Raw genomic sequence first — 21929 nt, 5'->3', positions numbered from 1 at the left:
CCCCAGGGATCTTCAGTCCATAATTCCCATAACACGGAATTCTGCAAGGACGCGTCCCCATGCTTCTGGTTTGGAAGTCCTCTGCACAACACAAGCACAGCCCAAGAATAAAAACTAGCACTGTGGTTTTACCAGCACCCACGACCTCCGTGTTCATGGTGGTGGACCCTCTAACTTTTATCCCTCTGGTCCACCTGGGACATGGCCATGGTGGTGAAAGGACAAGGTCCCCCTGCAGAGTCTGAACACAGATATTCTTGGCTGGGTCAGTTTTCAGTGCAGCAGTGTCGCAGGTAATGGCTAAGAAACTTGATTTATTAAAGGTGTTGGGAAGGTGCTAGTCCTTTTGGGTATCCAAGATCAATGTGACCAGCGTGGTGTGGCCCCGTGCCCTGAGCCCCCTTTGCCTTCAGCAGAGGATCTGCCCTTTCTGAAGGGAGGGCTGGGAGGGCAGAAAGTTGAGTTGATAGAGAGCAATGAGGTCGTAGGTAGGATCACAGCTCCATGGCCATCCCTTGATAGCAAACCATTAGCTTTCTACCTCTCTTAGGGTATTACTTCAGCCGGGGCTGCAGGAAGCCCCCTTAAACCTTTCCATATCTGGGTATTAACGTGGGACTCCCAAAGCTCAAGCGAGAGCCATGATGGGCATGACACCAGCCTCTTTCTTTCCATGGCGCTTATCTCTGCAGGCTGCCCTGATGAGCCAGAGGACAGAAGCTATTTTGGGTGGTGAAAGGCTGGTTTGACACATTCCTGCAGAGAGCCTCCCCCAGCACCCGTTGAACTCGGGCGAGCTGTCGGAGAGAAGCCTGCTAATTAGCAAAGATCTTCGTGCTGCAGCCGGGAGTGGAAAGGGTGTCTCTGCAGCTCTGTACACAGCGATGACAGCTTCAGCTTTGCTGTTCTGTCCCGGCTTGTTTTTATTGAAACTTTGTGTAGACGTGGAAAATGCACAATTAGAGGCTGTTATGTGATTGATTTCTGGGCGCAGGGGCCTTTCCTCCTTGCCTGGAAGGTCTGGCAGGTATTATTTAAAGAGCTAATGAATGTTAATGGGCACATTATTTGCAAATCTTGAAGTGGAATATTAGATCAGGGCTCCTGTGTGTCATGGTAATCAGCTTTCCCTCGCTAGCTCTGGCTTGGGGGGGAAACACCCTGCAGTTGCTTTGTTGTACGCTTTTCAGATTAATATCCTTTTTCCAATCCAGCAGCTTTTCTCTGGGTGTTTTAGTCGAAAAAGCAGATGGCTCACATGCTGGTATTTGATGCCTGACCAAAGGGATTGTCCTGCTCAAAACCACCCTGCCAGGAGCACGAAGCGAGCTTCCTGCTTTGTCTTCTCCTGGGAAGGAAAAAAAAAAAGCTCTTGGAAGGAGGCAAGGGCCAGGCTGGCTTGCCCACACCACCACAACATGCCTGTGATGGAGGCCAAGGGCAGGGATGAGCAGGCAGCATCACCTCTGCTCAGCACCTGGCACAGCCCACGTGAAGCCTCCCCTGCACGGGGACTGGCCACGGGAGCCCCGAGGTCTGGCTATGGGAGCAGCTCGCATGGTGAGCAACTTGCTGCACTGCCTGCTGCTGCTCCAAGCTGCCTTTCCTCCAGTGCTTCCCAAGCTTATCTTCTCTGCCACCACTGCCCACCACCCCAGTGCTCCCCCCGCACCATCCCTCCCCCTCAGTGCCCTCCAGCATGCCCGCATCCATCCAGAGCCTCCTGCCAGCTGGTCTGGGGGCCACTGCAGGCTGGTGGCCCACCAGCCCACATCTTCCTGGGCACAGTGAGCTGCTGCCAAATCCCACAGGCAAGGCTTGAGTCTTCCCCACTGTGCTTTCAGTGAGCACAAAGGTTCATCTGCCTTTCACACGACTCCCAGAAGTGTGTCGATCTGGGGACCTCTGCCCCTCTCAGCTGTGGCTTCGACTGCCCCGTCAGCTCAAAATGCTTGGCAGACACTGCATAGCACATGTGTTGTTTCCTTTAGGAAGCCAAATTAAAAGAAAGGAAGAAATAACAGGTGACTTTCCAAATGCCTTTGCTGGAGCCTTTCCTAATCATCAGAAGAAACGAAGCTGCTGCACAGTGAGAAGTACAGCTCTGCCGTGCATCCGGAGGTGCCTGGGGGAGGATGGTGCTCCGTAGCATCCAAAGTGAGCTGCAAAAGCAGTGAGTTGTGAAGCTGGGCAACCACAAAATGGTGATTTAGGTGTTACACTTGCTGAGTGCTGCTGCACATGTAAAGGACCTGAGCAAGATGAGCAGCACCAGGGAGCTGTGCTGTGGGAGACACCCACTGTCCCAGGTGCATGCAAGTGAATGATGGGGGAGGGCAGGCAGCATGCTGCCACAATAAATTGCCAGATTAACGATGGAAGGAGATACATAACCTACCTATGTATTTCCAGTATCCCTCTTGGTGAATCAGGAGGGCTTCTGCCTAAGAAGAGCAAGAGTTTTCTACTTGTTCTGTTACCTCCAGACTTCCCAGCATCTACCCACCCCTTCTCCTCAGCTCATCGGTGCCAACCTACTTTGAATTAACAGCAATTCAAATGTTAACAGCTGCTGTCCATGTTAGTCAAAAAGAAGCTTAATACAAATATATGACTACTGTGTGAGCATTGTATAAATGATACTTGGTTATGTCTTAAGCTAGGATAACAATATACCCTTTTATCCAATCCTGATATGTTTATAAATATATTTAAATGGATATAAATATTTATAAATAGTTTCTGTAATCTTCTATAATTAGGCTTTAAGCTCTGTGACAGACAGCATCTGTTTGATCTGCGTGTGCTCTTGGTGTGTGTGTGTGTCAGGTTTCTCTAAGAAGTGCTGGGGCTGGGCAGATGCCTCTGAAGGGAGCCGGCATGCCTTGCTCCTTCCCTCGGGAGGAGGCAGCCCAGACCTGAACCAGCCTCCCGGGTGCGGGAAGCGGAGAGGAAAAGCCAAGCGTAGAGCTGGGAATCGGCAGCCTGTGCCCAGAGGCTGTGGAGGGGAGCCGGGGGGGGGGGGGGGGGGGGGGGGGGTGATGGAGGGGCAAACAGCCCAGGGCCAGCAGCACTGCAAGTTATTGTCAGCTGAAGCTGGTCTGGGAGGAAGGACCAGCTGGCAAGGATGTGGTGGGTGGGGAAACTGTTCATAAACCCTTTTTCACTCCTCTTCGTATCTCTTTTTACTTCTACTTTGATTTGGTCACTTTGACCTATCTTAATTTCAGAAGAGAAGGAAGTATCCCGAACACAGTCAAACAAAACTGTCCCTTTTTGCCCTAAAGGCCTTTTGGGAATGATCTCTACACAGAGGAAACTGGGTAGATCTTTCTTAAGGCTCTAGGTACCTGCTCTACTCCTTGGGACCAGCAGACAAGCCCAGTGGCATCAGGGCAGGATGATCCATGACCACACAGTGCCTCAGGAGCTCCCACAGGTACCTCTCCTGCACTCAGGTCCCAAAGCAGGGAGCAGAGATGGATGCCTGCCTGGACCACTCTTTGCTTGTCCTTTTACAGCTCAGAACAGGCTGATGTTGCTCACATGGCTCCTGGCTGCTTGGGCAACACCATATAGTGGCACAAAGCAAGCAGAGGAGGATGCTTAGACTGTCCCACATAGGGACTCAGGCAGGACAGGGGCATCGGCTGCTTGATGCCAAGGTGGCTTGATGGGTGTGTTTGGTGGGAGAAACAGAAATCGGCACTGCAAAAGTTCTCCTGAGGCCATCCTTTATTATTCCTTTCTGGAGAACCCTCTTTGGGGATGATGACACTGGCCATGTTCTTGGGATATGCTACTCAATGATCCTGTGCTCAGTGGGCACAAGCGAGATGGAGGAGAGGGAGGGTCTGCCAGCCCAGTTCAGATGGGTGCCAGGGCTCGATGCAAGGCTTTGGTCCCTGGAACTGAGAGGCTATGCTGGAGAGACGTCCCTGGCTCCCACGGGTACCACTCTGTGTTCCCCCGCTACACATGTGGCTTTGGAGACCGTGGATGTGTCCCCTGCCCTTGGCCTCTTGTCCAACCAGCCCAGCTGTGTCACTACTTCTGGTCCATGAGAAGAGCACGTTTTGCCTGCGGCCTCCGGGAAAATCATTCTTCTGGGGGAGATAGAGGGCTAGGGATTCAGGCTAAGGAGGAGGACGTGGAGGAGTGTGGGGAGGTTTGTATGTGTGGGATGGAGACAAGTGCTGGGAATGGGAGGAAGAGAGGAAGCAGGGCAGATCAGAACAAAGCCAGACTGGGGCAGGAGCCTGGGGCTGTGTAGGAGTGCGAGACCCATCCAGCATCAGAGCTGGGCTGGCTGTGCCCAAATCCTGGGGTGGGAGGACAACCCTTGGGAATAGGGACTGACCAGACTTGGGCGCTCCATTTCGAGTCCTGTTCTCAAGCAGGCAGATGACTCTTCCCCGATTTGCATGTTTAAAAATGCAGGAGAACAGACTGGGAAAAAAACCAAATCAAATTGCAAACTGAGAAGTTGCAGAATGATCTTTGCTTTGCAGCTTTGACTTGGGCCCTGGCTGTGTATCTTTAATCTTTCTGAAGTCTTTAATCAGAAGAAAATCTGGCTTATCCCTAAAGCCCAGGGTCTGAGCCTGTGCAGCGCAAACAGAATCCTCCGGAGCCTCCGGGAGGAGACTGCACGGAGACAAGCAAACATGCGGCTGTAGCTGTACAATGAGACAAGCGCGTCACTGCACAGCAACAACCAGGTATGCTGTCCAACGGGAGCTGCGTTTGGTGGCATTTGAGGCTCGAGATGCAAAGAGAAGTGATGCTTAAGGCACGAACAGGGAAGGAATGAAACTGTGACAGCTGTGAATGAATAAGCAGGCTGTGTATTTTAAAAGAGAAAATTGAAATGCCTGGGAAATGTTGTCCACGCTCACCTGGAAGGAAGCTTGTAAGCCTGGATTTATTGAGGGTTGATGTTGGGAATTTGCAGGGGTTTGGGGTTTTTTAGAAACGGGGTGGTGTGGCTTGCTACCCGTTTGCTAAAAGATCACATAAACCAAGTGGAAAACACGAGGAACCAGCAGAGCCTGTGCAGCCGCTCCGCTCCCCGTGACGGCTCGCTGCTCCCATGATAGAAGCAGAGCCAGCCCCGCCAGCGCTGCTTTTCAACGTAAAACTAAGTGTATCTACTTCAGAGCTTGCCGGGACAAATTTTTTTGGCATGAACAAGGCTTTCCCCACTGACTTAATGGAGGCAGACTTGCTTTACAAATGTTTTCAGGCAGACTTAGCCAGGGTAGACGGCGGATCCTGCCGGCTGTGCTCGGGGAAGCGCCTGCTGCCTGTGCTACCCAGTTGCGGCTGCTGGGTTTCCCTTTCTTCCTCTCCTCCCCTGTTGAATGTTCCTGGCAGTTCTTAGCTGTGATAAAAAGCTCAGAGGAAATGACAAGATTGGAAATAATCGTGCTTTCAGTCTAAAACATGGGAGAGGGAAAGGTACCTGGATTTTTACAACCTTCCCTCCTCTTGTCACACACTCCCGGCTCCTCTGCAGTAGGTGGGATGTGAGGGGCTGTAGCCACCTTTGCAGACAATATTCTGGTCATGGAGTATGATGGCAAGTTGCAAACCAGAAAGAAACCTGAAAAACACTTAACATCTTTACAAAGTTGCATTTTGTTTTGGTTTTTTAAATATTCCCTTAAAATGGCAGCCCTGGTTTAAATTTTGTGAACTGAGAAGTAGGGAGGAAGGGGCTGGTTTTTAATTTAGAAAAATGTCAAAAACATGTTTGGACAATTTTAAATCACCTTTTCTACTCAGGCACGACCTGAAGTTTTTCACTGCTTGTTAATGTTGTCTCACTTGTTGAAATAAGTGTTATTCCAGACAGAAAATACAAAGTCAGCCTGGTGAGAGGGTCCAGCCCAAAACCAGGCTCAGGCTCTCAAGCCACCCACTGGGATGAAGCCCTGGAGCCGTTGCTCCTCTGCTGTGCTCAGCCCCAGCCCCAGCTCACAGGGGCGATGTGGGGAGACCCAACAGGACATGTCACAGCTCAGATGGTCGGGGCTGCAGGGGAGGAGTAGCATGCACATTCAGCTTGTCACAAAAGAGGTCCCAGCCCCAAGACCCATGGCTGGAGGAGAGGAGAGACCTGGGCTACCACCAAGACAACTTCACAGGCATTTTAAAAAGAGGTGAAAACACCTCGGAGCATCTAGGTAGCCCATAGCTGCTGTTTCAGGAGAGACTGGGGTACTGCCTGGTCCTCTCAGATCCCCTCTGTGTGATGGGATGGTGGCTGTAGGAGCAGCTCTGCATGGTTCATCCATGGGAGCTGCTCTCTGGGTCCATGCCTGTGCACCTGGGCTCACTCCGAACAGCTGGGCTCACTGTCGGGGGCTGCGGGCTACCAGGATCGATGGGGCTGGCAACAGGAACAATGTCTGCCCCCCGCATCCCCTTCTGTTTCCCCATCTTCCTGCCCTGCTTCCCCATTCCTGTTTTACGTGTTTCAAGGAAACAGTCCAAAGACAAAGATGCTCAGGGATCCCTCTGTTTCCATGCTTCACTTTGCGGTGCTGCTGTCTGAAAAGCCAGGGTGTAACTGAACCAGAGACTGGTGCTTGTGCTGGTGGGAAGCTTCGCTGCACTGAGTATCAGCAGGGGTCTTGGTACCAGCTGGGGGTGGAGGGAAAGCATCAGATGGTTTAACTAACTCCCTGCCACCTTCCCCCAGCTCCCATCCGCTGCAGACTAGGGGAGGGAGAGATTCCTCTTGGAAATGCCAGGCAGGGGAGTCAGGAAAACAGGCAGGTATGACCATCCCTGGGCTTATCTGCACTGCATGTGCCAGGAGCAGGGGGATCGGCGTGCGTCTGCCCCCCGGAGCTCCCAGGCTGCACAAGGATCGGTTGGAAGGGACAGAACTGGTGGTCAGGAGGACCTTCACACCTAGGTGACCAGTGTGTGACGGGAGGAGGGATGGTGGGACAGGGACCAGGGTGGCTGCGTACTCAGCTGTGGGGCTGAGGAGACAGGAGGGCCTGGAAAGAAAGTGATGGGGTTGGCTTAACAACCATGGGAGATGGTCTGAATCTTCCAGAGGCAGATGCCTTGGGGAGAAAGCTGTGCAGGACACAGCCAGGCACACATCCTGCCACTTGGGATGAGACAGAAGGGCCGGATAACTGGGCCATGGCCCAGGGCACGCTGGGGGAGAGGTCTTCAACACAGGCCAGCCTGGGGGGTCCCCTGCACTCAGGGTCGGGGCACATCCTCAGGAGCTGAGGTGAAGCACCACAGATGTCGAAGCAGCTTGCTGGCTTGGGAAGATCTGTGAGGTTTGGGGCGGGGCGGGGAGGAGGTGTAGCAACCGTCTTTTAAACTTTGTAATTAGCAATATAACCTTTCCGTCGCCAGAGTGAAACATTTTATTTTGTATTCTCAGATTTATTTGGCATCACGTATAAATCCAGGTAAAGTGGTAGGATCATGGACATGCCCAGCTTAAAGAACAGCAGTTCCAACTGAACTTGGCAACTCTCCCAGAGCTTTAGTTTAGGAAAGGGGTATCTTGGATGACCCTGTCACCCAGTTAAGGTCAATGTGGGGCACTACTGAAGTTTTATCCCAACCCATGTGAAAATCAGCGGGACAGGGTGACCTTCATGGTGCCCACAGACCCCAAACTGTGAAAGCGTTGGCATAACAGGCACGTCAGAGCGGGAGTGAAAGCACTGGCACAAGTGGGCTGGATATTAAGTAGTGCAGAATAACAGTGAACAATAAATGTTAGAAAATAACAGACCCCCTGTGGGTTTAAATACAATGCCAATACAAAAGGTTGATGTGACATCCTTACCAACCCAACCAGATGACTCTTAGCCATAATAGCCATCAGTAAGATGGGGGGGGCCGAGGGGGTGCAAACCAGCCCAATGCTGTGGGGGCTTCAAATATTCATATAGAGAAATGGACAGATGCCTGGAGACAACACAGAAGATAAATCTTCCTTGGGACAGCTAGGAGAAGCAACACTAGATTTAATCCTGAGCAGGCCACAGGGCTAATTTAAAATGTTATTATTGAAGAGTCCCTCCACAAAAATGTCTGCAATATACTTAAACTCAGTAACACTGTAGGAATTTAAAAATAAAGCTGAAAAAGTTCATTGTGACTTCATTTCAAAAAGGCTATCCACATAAAAGTGGAGAGGCTTGTTAAAAAGAAATTAAAAGCAGCCACCAAAAGAGTAAAATTTTTCCAGGGGACACAGACATTGTTTAAAGATCTTCTATTAGATGATGAGAGCAAGTCTATACAATTATCAAAAGAAGCTCTAAAAAGGCACAAAATTAGCTCTTCTCATTAAAGAACTGACTAAAGGACCCCATCAGAAGTAAAACAGTATCCTTCAAAAAGCAGAAGTCATGTTCAAATGGGGAAAATAAATAAAAAAAGTGAGAGATGACAAATTAAGCGTATAAATACAACAAAGGAGGTGAACCCTTTTTTTATGAGCAGCTTCCTAAGGTGTAAAAATCTAATAGTAGACCTTTTTTCTCAAACCCCTCAGCAACTGTGGAGCCCCCTGGGGCTCTTCCCACCACAGAAGACCCATCCCAAAATCAGTGTTGCTGAAAGAGGCTGGGGAGCAAACTGGGGAAATCGAGAGTATCAAAGAGCAGAGAGCATTCACCCCAGAGCCTGAGGGAGGTCTAGTATGAAATAGCCATGTAGCAAGGGACCGTTTAAAATAACGGTGGTGCCAAAGGAGCCAAAGGTGGTAAATGCAATGATATTAAAAAAGGGTCCCAGCAGCAACCCAGGGGGCTGCCCAGCTGACCTCTGTGCTGGGCGGGCAGTCGGAAACACATAACAAAGGTGCCAGTGAGCATGAGGATAAATACGGAATAGTGGGGAAGAGTCGGTGCAGGCTGTGCAGAAGGAAGACCTGCACCGTGAGCCCTGGTGAGCTTGCAGAGCTGGAGGTGCATTGGGCAAAAGCTCTGGAAAATTGTCTCCATCAGAGTACTTAAAGAAATTAAGCCGCTGTAGTGTAAAAGAGAAAGTCCGCCTCTGTTTAATAGCTGCTTAAGAATATGAAAGGCAAATTAGGAATAAATTGGCAGATTTTGCACTGGAATAAAAGTGCCAAGAGAGGTACTGAGGGACCTGTGGTGGAGAAGAAAAGGAAAATACTGAGGGGGTGAAATTCCTGGCAATATTTCAATATTCAGGGTTGGTGGTGAAAAGCTATGGCAAGATCTCTCAATACTGAGCAACTGGGCAGCAAAACAAGTGAAATTCAGCAGCAAGATGTGCAAAATCATGTACATGGCTGAAACAGCATGTTTGTGCTTGGGCCTGTCATAAGCCTTGAACGAGCTATTACTGCTCAGGAAAGATAACTTTTCCCTTGCATACCCACCTTGCAGGTAGTGTTATAAAAACATCACCTCAGTGATCTGTGATAGCCTAAAAAGTAAATTGAGTGTGGAAATTTTTAGGGAAAAAGCGTTAAACAAAACAGAAGAGATCAATTTGTCATTGCACAGATCAATAAGTCACCTGCTACTTAAATACTGTTTACAAATGTGTTCCCTCCACTGGAGGGGAAATAAAAAAAAAGACAGAAAAAAACCCCTAGAAACTAGAAAAAGGTGAAGAGAGAGATGGGAAAGATAAGCGCTGGGGAACGGCTCTGCAGGTGGAGAGATTACACGGACGGAGACTCTTCATCCCGGAGAAGTGTGAGTGATGGGCTGGGCGGTGAGGAGCGGCACGGGAGAGATTATTCACGCTTCCCTGCAGCACAAAACCTAGGGGTATCAACCTACGGATCAGGACATTTGAAACACGCCAGAAGAAAATGCTTTTTTCATATCCTGCATAACTGAACTTCTTCCCCACAGGGTGTTATTTGTAAGGTCTGGATGGGCTGCAGGGTAACTGAACGACCCCAGGGAGAGCAGCTGCTGGGAGCTACAGCGAGATGGTTTTGGCACCGTCGGCCTTACAACACGCCCCCGGGGGGTGGTTTCCTCTTCTTGATCTTATTTCTGGTTTTTAAGCTTCTCGTAGGAGCCCATCAGGAAACTCTTGAAATGGGTGACCTGGGCCAAGCTCTAATGTGAGGTCAGAGGAGGATGAGGTGGGACTCCATACACATGTTTCTGCATTTCTAGTCCAGACTGGAAGCTGAGAGCCTGCCTTTATACAGGACACAGGATTTCACGTTGAAACATAGGATCTTCCTCACCATAGAGCACATCCAGCCGTTTTTGTGAGGGGAACCCCCACTGTACATCACATTCGCCTTCCATTACTGTAAGGAGAGAACCAGAATGATGGTTTAATTTCTTGAACAGCCTTTGAGCAAGATGATTTTTAAAATTCATCTCACGCTCCAGGAAAGCTCCAGTCCTACAAGCAGGTGAGCATCGGTATAACCACACCCACGGAGGAAGGTGGTACCTCTGGGACGAGGGGCCACGGCAGCTCCCCATCGGATCCTTTGCGGAGTTGTGCTTGGTGCCAGCTGAAGGCTGGCAGGTCATGAAACACAGGCAGGAGAAAGAAAACAACAGGTCACAGCTTCAAAGCACATTTCTAAAATGAAGCAGGACTCAAAGTGCATTTCCACTGCAGCACTGAAAAAAAAAAAAATAGATATTTTGCTTATGGAATGCGGTTCTGCCACATTCACGTTTAAACCATCGGCCACGGAGCAGTCGTGCATAACGGCAGCAGTGTGATTTTTTTACTCTACTGTCCTGAAAATGGTTAAACCGTCTTTTATTCAAGGTTAAACAACCCAACAGAAGTTCCTGTTGTGCTGAGTAGAAATAGGCAGATTTTCTGCATGAAAAGTGAAATACATAAAGTTTTGAATACTTCGCATTTGAATGGAAATTCTCGCACTGCCCGAGCCCCGCTGATGATGTGCTTATAATGGGGAATCAACGCCGGCAGGGCTGGGGAGCGTGCACCCGGCACAGTGGCTGCCTGCCTGCGCCCAAATGAGAAAATAATTTATTTTCTCAATCGAAATTTATTTTGTGAAAAGTCATTATTCTAAAATCAATGTAAACAAATCAAACGGCAGATGAGAGCAGCCCTCCAGCACAGGGAGCAGCCGCGGCACATGCTGCAGCTGGTGATGGCAAAGATGGGCTGCTGGCACGGCGGAGCAAATATGAGCAGCCGGGCTTGCACAGCACCAGAGAGAAGTTTCTGGTGGGTCCTTCTGGTCCATGGGACATTAAAAAATGCACACTCTAATTTTATCCCCCTCTTCTGCACGCTCCACAGCATTCCAGCCACAGCCTGCTGTGTGGGATGCTCTGGGCAGGGAGACCCGGGGGCAACTTGTTCTGTATCCACCTCTGCATGATAACATATATTTTAGATATATGAATTTATAACCACTGTAGATCATGATCTAGGAAAATAAGGTGATTCTTGGTGCTGAGGCCAGGCCAGGGTGCGCAGCAGCTCCTGCCGATGGGCTCTGCACTGGCCAGAGAGGTCCCAGGCACTAACCATCCCATTCAGATGCAGTAACTAGGCAGAAGCCCTTAGCAAAACCTGCCAGCCAATTCTCATACACACAGCAATTTTTTATAGCTCTCTCCACTGATTCATTGGAAAACAGAAAATTCTCAAATTCTCAGAGAAATAAATGCCTTTTGTTTCGGTTCCTTCTTGACAGGCGTATTTATGAAGATCACAAAGAAAAGATCACAACAAATCCTGGGGAAAAAAGGAAGCAAGAAGAGCGAGCCGAGATACAGATAATAAGTAACAGATCAGGAAAGGGAAGAAGATAATAGTTGTGATTAAAAATCTGATGCTATGAAATAAAGAACAATGGATATGAACAGTAAAAGTATCCATTAGAAAAAAAAATCCATATACAAATGTGTTACGGACAACAAGAAAGCATTTTAAATTATCTGGAATAAAAGAAATTCTAGCAAAATTACAATGTTATAGATCCCTATTTTGATAGGTGCAGTAATGCCATCAATAACAATGCAGACGATGCAGAAGAGCCCAAAAACCTGCTCTGTGAAAGGATGAAGACGACATACTGCCCGCTCTCGGTCCCCGTCCTTTTCTATTCCAATGGTGACTGTGTAGCAGCTACCAAATTGTTAACAGTTTAAAAAATGTTAAGCTGCAGCCTTAATTAACTGAAATAATTATTAATTTTTAAAAGCTTTCAATTAATTTTTAAACTAGTTTTCATCTGCAAGATCAGCCAACTTGTTTCTAAATTTGTGGAGAAAATCACTAAATATTTTAAAAGAATGGCAGAATAAAGCTGGTGTCGTGGTGGTATTGAGAGTGAAAAATGGGGCTACAGGGCATCACCAGCCCCTGTGACAGCAGCTCAGGTGTGCCACGGTCCCTCAGGGCTTCTCCCCCCTCCGTACACCCCTGCCCCCCCGGATGCTTCAGCTGGGTCTATGCTATGAACTACCCTCCTTTGTTTTCCCCTCAACATCAAACATGCAATATTTTTTTATAAGCTGTGGAAAAAAAATGCTTTCCCAAAAGCATCTCGCAAGCCTGGGGGTTGTCTTTGACGCAGAAGTTTATTGTCCTTGTTATCCTGGAAGAAGTTTTGAGACATTTTAGTTTGTTGGCTCGCAGCAGGTAGGAGTTGACGTGGGAGGTTTGATTCATCATTTGTCAGATTAAGGGGTATTGTGTATGTTTGGGGGTTGGCCCCCAGTTAAATCACCACAAGTCAACTGGAATATCAGCAAAATAGTTGCAGGGTCACTGTGATCCTAATATTATTAGAAATTTTGAAACAATACAAGTGAACTGATGTTTAACCAGGGAAACAACACATTCCACCTCTACCGCAAAACAGGAGCAAACGAAAGCCAAAGCCACGTGATTTGGGGTCTAAAAGAGCATCTTCAAGAAATAGCTCCCTTGATCTTGTCCTCCCGTCTAGCACACCATGTCTCTCACCTGGCCATAGGAAAGGCTTGCTATAGGAAAGGGACACTAAATCGCTGGCAGGACTTGGCCCCGTTAGAATGGTTATTTGGGTGGGAAGCAGCGTTTTGCTGCTGCTTCGTTTCTGCCCAAGGGAGCCCCGACCTCCCCAGGATCGCTCCCAACATCACTAGTTGGAGCCAAGCTACGAGCAGCAGCACACCTCATTTAAGCGTTGTCTAACGGGGCAGCGAGCTGGCCTGGAAGGACCCTGGCACTTCCACGGAAGGGATGAACACCCGCTGGGCTACGCTGGCTTCCACACCCTGGAACCGGTGTTGTTGCCAGCTTTTGCACTGCCAGCTGTCCTGCATTTCAGCAGGGCTTTGCACAGCAGTGTCCTGGCTTGTAACACCCTGTGACGGTGGGAACAGCTGGAGGAACATCAAAATTCCCCAGGGCAAAGGCATCGAGGGCACTGTGGGGAGCTGTAAGCCAGGAACACAGCGTGCTCTGCTCCCGCTGTGGCCAGGGCCAGGTGACAGTCGGTAAGGCAGGTCACATAGAGCCAGCAGGCTCCTGGCTCCATCTGCCCTGAGGCAGCAGGTCACCCCAGCCCTGCCCAGCCGCAAGTTCACCCTGAGCGCATGATGGAGAGATCGGAGCAGGGATGCACATGCTGAAGCCAGAGCTTCAGCACATGCTGCCAGGCCAGGAGACCTGCCCAAAACCTGGATAGGGTGTTATCATCCATGCATCAACCTCAAGTGGTCACCAGCACTGTTATCAGGTCCCCAGTGTTATAAGGGCACCTTCAAACCAAAGCAGAGGATGCTCCTCAAAGAAAAAATTGCATGAACAGAAGCGTTATCTGAAAAGTTTCTCTAGGTCGTAGCATCTTCCTTCTGTCCCTCTCACTTAACATCAAAGAAATTCACCATCTTTTGGCAATTCGGCACTTTCCAAGGCAGACCGGACATGTGACATCATTCATCTTGATGCAGTACAAACATTAGAGGGTTTTTTTCTTTCTTTGCCATGATGGGTTTCATTTTGAATAGGGTTTGCCGAGTTGAAATATCATTCATAGCAGGCGAATGCGGTTTCCTGCACTGAAGGCCAGAGCGGGGCATTTTGTCACCCACACCCTGGGCTGCAGCCCCAGAGTCGCGCTGCGGCTGCACCTCCTGCTCGCCCCGGTGCATGGGCAGGGCTGCCAGGCTCCGGCAGCGGCAGGGCTGGGGGAGCGGTGAGGGGCTGCTGCTCTTCGCACAAGCCTGGCTGGGGAGTTGTTGAGACGGCCCCAGCTGGATGTGTGATAAGGACCCGCACAGCGCCGCGTGCCCTCCTCTGGTCCCCAAGGAGCAGACCGTCTGCAGTAGGCGCTGGTTGAATTGATCTCTCAGGACGACCTTTGGTGTCTATAAGAAGAGTCATTCATTTTTGCAGCTTTTCCTTGCAAACTATGACATGGAAGAAGTTCTGAAGGCAGGGAGGTACGTCTGGTGGTGCAGAGGAGGTTCACAGACCTTTGTGCGAGGCCCCGGTCCTTGGCCAGCTGCAGCACGGGGTGTCACGTCCTGGGGCTTTTCTAGCAGGCAACAGGCAAGGCTGTGCCCACAGTCCTTCCAGATACTGAGCATCCCACTTCCCTAGCCCTAAACTTGCCCCTGGAGGGAAACGTGCATTAAGTCTTCCCCCAGCTAAAGCCCTATTTCAAACCCTACTCCACTGGTATTTGAAAATAAGTGGGCTGAATTGAGCTTTCCTCTCCCCGCTTCCAGAAGCCCAGAAGAACAGCTCAGAAAGCATCAGCTTCTCCATTTCCAGCCTGGCTAAACTCATAGAAAAAGGCAGAAAACCATAAAAATAAGAAGTTATCTAGGCCCTGCAGCGACAGTTGCTACTCACTGTCACCGGTGTGTATCTCAGCCCAGTCGCACACCCTGGAGACAGGCAGGGCAACACCACTCACATCGCTCGATGCCTGCCTACATGCCTAGCACCACGCTAGCACACAGCGACAGCAGAGCTGACAGCGCGTTCACACCTTGCGTGGCACCAGCCCTGCCAGGCCAGGGCCAGCCCCGTGATGCTGTGGTCATACCAGGGATGATGCTTTTCCCAGGCACTGCTTGGGCAGGGTAGATGCTCTCCAGCTGGGAAGGGTGAGCAGGGGACACACGGGTGCTTCTGGCCATCAGTAAAGCTCCTATATCCCCACTAGCAGGGCAACATTTTGAAGTTGCAGCTGGTGTGGAAGGACAGGCTCCCCTTGGACATGCTGAAATATTTATATTGTACTCTCAAGAACCTGGCCTGGCTTGTACGCCTGTTTGCCTAACTGATGATGGCTTGATAGCTGCAGCGGGGAGCTTGTTAATTGAATTCCAAAGGGACTAATTATGGCAGGAATAAGAGAGCTCTCTGTCATCTTGCAGATTTTTCCACGCATCTGGGTTTGAGGGGGCTGCAGGAGCCAGGGCTTGCTGGCAAGGGGCAGTTGGAGGCACCGTGGTGTTGCTGCCCTCCTGGTGGGCACAGAGACGGGTCTGGGGTCTGGGGAGGTGCCATCAGCTGTTCCCCTTCTCCGACACTGGAGAGCTGCTCAGCTCACTGAGGATAGCAGGATGCTAAGGTAAGTGGGAGGGGTGGGTGCAGAACATGCAACCCTCCAGCTCTGGGGTGTTTAAATCCTGCTGCATGACTCCTGCAGTGCTGTTGGGTGGCTCCTGGCCGGCTCCTTCCAGCTGCTCAGCTAAAACCAGCACAGGAAAAGCAAGCAAGGACCTGCCTAGTCCCCCGTGCCCGGGGGAGAGGGCACCTCTGGCCGGTGGGTTTATAGAGTCCCTTTGTGACAGCAGCCCTTGGCTGTATGGCCAAGCAGCCACGCCAGGGCAGGTCTTGCTGTGGCTCCGTGGCACTGGATGCATGCAAGGGCTTCCCCAGTGAGGTGCCCAGGCTGGGCACCAGTGTGGCTGTCAGCGGCAGGGCTGGCTGTGAGGGACCAGCTGTGGGCACACGGGTGTCATCCCTGCTGTGCTCGGGGTGGCTTGTGGGCTGGATGCGGGCTCAGGGAGCCTGAGGTTGTGAAAACCTGTCCCTGTGAATCACTCGGCACACAGGGCGCTGCTGCAGAGAGTTTCTCTTGGCTGTGAGCCCCAGTGCTGCTGCCTTCCCAGCCCCTCTCCCTGCACTGCATCCTGCAACGCACCCAACCCGGCTGCGGTAGCAGCTGGGAGCTGAACCCCAGGGGGGTGACGAGAATTTCCTGGATTTAAAAATACATATTTTTATATGTACATATATATGAACACAATCCTTCTTCCTGCTTTCAAAAGTCAACATTAACTCCAGCTGTGCCAGGGATGCAGTTCCCAGTCCAGACCTGCAGCCACAGACATGTGCTGCCAGAGAAGCAGCGAAGGGGTTGAAGGACTTCCCCGACCACCTTGGTGGCTGGGGAAAAATGTACTGTGCTGCCACATCCCAAACCACCCCCTGGCCCTGCCTGTCTGGCTACTTTACTGACTGACATACCATGCAGAAAAGGATTCTTGGTCATCAGATGGTTTTATTGCAGTCAGAGGGCCAAATCACAGGAGGGACACTCATTTTCACCCATCCTGGCTATATGTTTTGGGATATGGTGGCTGTTTGGGGATGCCTGGGGGTGGATACCTTGCATACCAGTGCTGGTGCAGCAGTGGTGCTGCTGCTGCTACAAGGGTGCAAAGTAGGGTTTTTTCATGAGACAAGGAGAGGCGTGATCCTCCCCTGTAGCTGGGATAAAACCTGAGGTACCCTATGCACAAAGGATGGGCTGTGCATGAATTTCATCTCCTTCCACTCACAGCAGTAAGGGCATTGCTGGGGATAAGAAGGGCTGTGCTGAGCTGTGGTTTGCAGCTGTGGGAGCAGGACCCATGTCTGTGGCAGCTTCGGCCATGGCCCCAGATATGTCTGCCTGGGGTCAGTCCCTCTGCTAATCTTCATCTGCTTTTCTCCTGGCAGAGCATACGGCTCCCTGTACGCTACTGCTGTGCCCAGCCTATACAGTGTCCCCATTCCTCTTGAGCGGCAAGTTACAAACGCCTAAATGCCTTGAAAAGTGAGTTACTGAAAGGTTTGTAAGGGGTATGGCAGGGGTGACTGTCATAGGCTGTTGGTCCCCCTGCCTTCAAATTTTTGGGAAATGAGAAGCCCAAACTGCCTCTAGCCGTGCTTCCCGTTCGTGTGACCATGCTGGGTTTTGAAGTACCCGAGTGAAGGAGATCGCAGGTTGTGGAAGTGGGATGAGGAACTGCAGCCTCTACAATGGCTCTGGATAAACCTCGTGGCACAGGGTAACTGCTGGCAGCACCCTGTTTTGTCCTGGGGTAGAGGCAGAAAGGGGTTTATAGACCCATACCAGGAGCTGGATCGTCCACCCTGGTGATTTGAGGGTAACAAGAGGGATATGTCTTAAAAATGTATGAAACACCTTGCTGGGAAAAAAGAAAGGCAAAGGGTGAACTTACTGTAGCCAAAGTTTAAGAGAAAAGGGACTAAAGTTAAAAACTGCTATAGAGAAATAAAATAAATCATTTTTTTAATGGATTTGCCTGTGCTTCAAACTGGTTCCAAAGAGCTTGGGGTGATCCAGGCACCAAAGCCTTAAGTTGCTGAGATATTTATGCTGCTTCTGGACAGGACCGTGGTCTGGGGTATTTGCTTGGCTGGGAGGCGGTGTGTATTGCTGATAAACTTCCATTTCTTTCTTTATGGTTATAATCAAACTCAGATGATTTACACACACACACCCCCTAAAGAGTTCCTGTTATTTCTAACATAGGGTTTGTTCCCTGGGGGTGTCTGCCCTACTTAAAGGCAAGAAAGGGGCTTTCCCTGGGGGCTGGCGAGGCTGCGTGGGCGAGTGGTTACCCGGGGAGTGGCTGGGGGGTTGCAGGTTTGAGAATAAATCTGAGAGAAAGGACCTTCCTGCCAGGGGAGAGCATTTCTATTCTGAATTTTCTGTACTCCGAGAGGTTCGGGTGCTCTAATAAAACTCAGCTCCCAGGGTCTGTGCTTTTCCCTTGAGGAAAAGGTACAGGCAGGCTGCCTAGAGCCCGGCTGAGGGACCTTGTGGGGGTTTGCTGCCTTGTTATCAATAATAGAAATGATGGTAATGAAACATCTCCGGGAGCTTCAGGTTTCCTTTCTCCTTCAGCCCTCATGTCTCAAAGGTAAACTATTACATTGCCAATATTGAGTGCAGGGTTGTTTGAAAGTATTAAGGCTCCAGTTCATCAGAGGTCATGTTTTATTTGATTTTGGCCAATTGGCAGTTCCCTATGTTTGCGTCTGCTCCTGGAAGTAAATGTCTTCTCAGTTTGTGTGCCAATGCCAGCGGCAGCCAAAGGCTTCCCAGGTGCTTGGGTGTATGGCAGGGGGACCCTTCCCACCACTCGGTCCCAAGGCTGGCCAACAGAACTGCGCGAGCCCCCACCTCTGAGGTCTGACATCAGGTCTTTTCTAGCATCTCTGCTTTCCAGGCTGGCAAACCTCGATCCAAGCCTCAGATGGAGCAGAACGATTTGAACCAAGCAGGAAAACCTCTCTGTGAGCAGACCCCTGGGCAGCAATCTGTCCCACCACTGCTGCCACACTGGGCTGATCTGTGCCCGTGTGGTGCCAAAGCTGCCGGGCGCCTGGAGGAGGGATTGGGGTTAGGAGTTTTCAGCATCGGTGTGCGGATGCCTTCCAGCACCCACTACAGTCCTGCACATGCATGGCGTGTTTCCTACCCCGGGAAATGCCAGGCTTGTTCCAAACCAATGGTCTGTGGGCAGTAAGTCCAACCTGAGCAAGCTGAATGCATCAGGTTCTGGGTCCTCCAGCTACGTCAGTCCTCTGGAGGACACACAAGCCCTACCAGACCTTCCCTCTATGTCCTTAAGAGTGACAGCAGAGCTAAAAAAAGATTGATCAGAAGCTGAGAACAGAAGTGTTTCTGGATCTTTATCTGAAGAGTCAGGTTTCCAAGCTTTGCTTTTCAGATTGTTTTTAAAAGTATGTATCTGGGGCGGGGCGGGGGAGGCAGGCATGTTTCAGAAACAGTTCAGCATTGTCCAGAACATGACAGCAAGCCTCCATTCCAGATCCGTGACACAAACTGCTCTGGAGCTGCCCTGCCGCGCTCCCTCTTTGTGGGACAGCCAACACCCGGGCTGGGAAACCGCCTCTCCATCTCCATTAGGGCCGATTTCACCACGCAGGTTATTGTCAGGCACTGTTTGCATCTCTGGCTTTCCGACTGATGATCAGTGCTGTCAGCTTGCTCTTATCCCATTTATTATATAGGTTATTTTATTTGGTTTTATTGCTTCTTTCACCTCTCATCTAACCAAGGTGCATTTTTTTCGTTGTCTTTTTAATCAGCATGGCTTTTTGGAACACGTTTAGGGCATCTTTTAAAATGGTCTTCAACAACTCTAAATTAATCACTTTAATTATTCTGATAATTTTCCTCCCAGTTCCTAAATGTTTCCAGTGTGGCCGTTCTCTGACCACAGCATGTGCCTGTATCAGTGCCTAGGCACGGACTGGTTTTGGGCAGAGCAACAACCTCGGGGCATGGTAGATAACTGTTAATAAGGAGTTTTATCTGGTGATCAGTTCACCCCAATCCATTAGAAAAGGGGCTAAGGCAGCAATATTCTGAAAGTAATGAGTACTTTGAGTAGGAAAATAATTAGCGTATGTCATATGTAATCTCAGGGTATGTAATTCCAGGGTATGTAATATCAAGGATGTGTGATTAGGAGTTCCCAGATCCCCTAGGAGCCATGCCTGGGCCCACAGCAGCGCAGGGTGCAGTATGTCCCCTGGGTGCAGTGAAGCCCTTCAGTCAATCTCCATTGCTCCCTTTAGGGCCCAGTATGGGGACAAGGAGGGAAATTCTCCTCCTTTTGAAGAGGTCACCCAAAAAGCCCCAGTCCACGGGCAGAGGCTGAGGAGGAGCAAGTTACCATGTGCAGGGTGTTTTATGGGAGATGCTGGGGGTTGGCTCCTGCCTCCTGGCACTTTCTTAGAAAATAAATCTTGAATTACCTTGTTTTCATTTCTAATAAAACTGCATGTTGGCAGTTGCCTTGGAGCTAATAATCTGACACGGTGCTGTGCATCTGTGAGTGTTTGTAGCATGGGTGTGCTGGTTCTGTGTTTGAGACTGACAGTGCAGCACTATAATGTTGTTTTCCTACCACTATATTGTCTTCCCAGCACATCATAATAAAAAGAAACATGAAGGTAGGTGATTTATCATAATACAAAAATAAAAGGCATAATAATGTAAATTACACACATCATTAACCTCAACTGTTGCTCTAAAATGGACAGGAATTCTGCAAGAAAATCATCATCTTTGAAGGGCTTCCCTCTAGGTGCTGGAAGACCCTGGTGTCCTCTTCTCTTGAGGTTTGGAGAACTGGTTTGGAGCTCTGCTGATGCACTAACAGCAGCAGTACAAGGTGCCTGTTCCTCCTGGGGGCCGCGCTGGGTTACCCGTGGAGGGGCTGCAGTACCCTGAGGCACGCTTCTGCTCCACCAGAAAATCCACGGCAAGTCAGGCAGCGCAGGTGGGCTTCATCGGGCTGTGGTGGGCATGGACCTGCCACCATCAGTTCCTCTTCGAGGCAGATGAAGGTCAATGGCACAATTCATCTCATCCCTCAGCAGATGTCAGAGAGGGGTAGGGGAACTCCCCACCTCCCCAGAGCGCCACATGTCCCCCGGCTGGGTGGGAAGCCAAAGTAGCCAACTCGGAGGTCTCACTTTCATGTCAGCACGTTGCCAGAGCTGGAGCCTGTGCCATCTGCTGCCTTGTCAAGAAACATTGAGGGGGAACCAGGCTGGAACTGGTGTTGAATGCCGCCTCCTCTCCAATTCCTCCCCTTCCTTTCTGCTCACTCTTTACCTTCTTCAAAGAGCAAAGAGTCAGTTTCAACTCTTTCATCAGATCACCCTCATCAAAGGCAAGTGAGCTGCAGCCGGAGTGGGATCTTCTGGCCGCCTCCCATGGCCCAGATTCCTAAAGCTGGTTTAAAGCGACTTAGAACCTTCCTGTGTAAAAAATTTCCCTTGCAAAAATTAGACCTCATGAAAATAAATAATTCCCAGAGGAAATTTCAATTTGATTACAAATATTGACTTGCTTGGGGGAAGTTTTTTTTAAAGAAAAATCCATTTGGAATCAACATTTTCAAATTAAACATGTATGTTTGCTCTGTTACAGTACTTAACTTGGAAAAATACTAATTTTGTTTCCAGTGGTTGGGGATTTTAGGAGTTTCTTCCATCCATTTTTTTCTGCAAGAGCTAAACAAAAGAGATGCCTTAAATTTGGGCAAAGCAGGAAAAAGATTTGTTTTAATTTTAAAGGATTAAAAAAATGTAATATGAAATGTTGTAAATCATTTTCATGCTTCTGAAAAAATCCATAAAAATTCATAAATACATGTATTAAAGCTGTAGCCCCAGGAGATGCCTGAGCTGTAGAAGCACCAAGCAGAGCAGTCACGGTAGGTGCTGCTTCTCTGGCGTCACCCTGATGGTCTCCATCGCCCCACTGCTCCCGTTCCCAGCAGGTCAGGAGTGATATTGCACAGATGTGGCAGCCAGGAATGTGGGAGATGAGCAGACAGGTGGGAAAAACTTGGTGGTTCACCAGCTTAGTGACGATGACACCAAGATTTGCAAGGGCTCCCCATCATTTCTGAGTTGCACCCATGAGCATGGGGACCCTCAGCACCCAGGCCAGCAGGTGTTTGGATGGGTCACTGAACCCAGTTTAGGGCTTCACACCCCCCCAGAGCTGTACTTCAGACACCCTCTGCCCTTCTGGGGTTTGGCTGTGCCGGACAAAGTGAAAACCAGCTGCTTAGGACGTGTATTTTTGATTTTTTCCCCCCAGATTCTCTCTTTCCCCATGGAGAGTGATTCTTCTGCACTCCGAAACGCTG

The sequence above is a fragment of the Falco rusticolus genome, chromosome 8 (assembly GCF_015220075.1).
Source record: "Falco rusticolus isolate bFalRus1 chromosome 8, bFalRus1.pri, whole genome shotgun sequence".
Taxonomy (NCBI): domain Eukaryota; kingdom Metazoa; phylum Chordata; class Aves; order Falconiformes; family Falconidae; genus Falco; species Falco rusticolus.
This window is presented reverse-complemented; position numbering follows the sequence as displayed.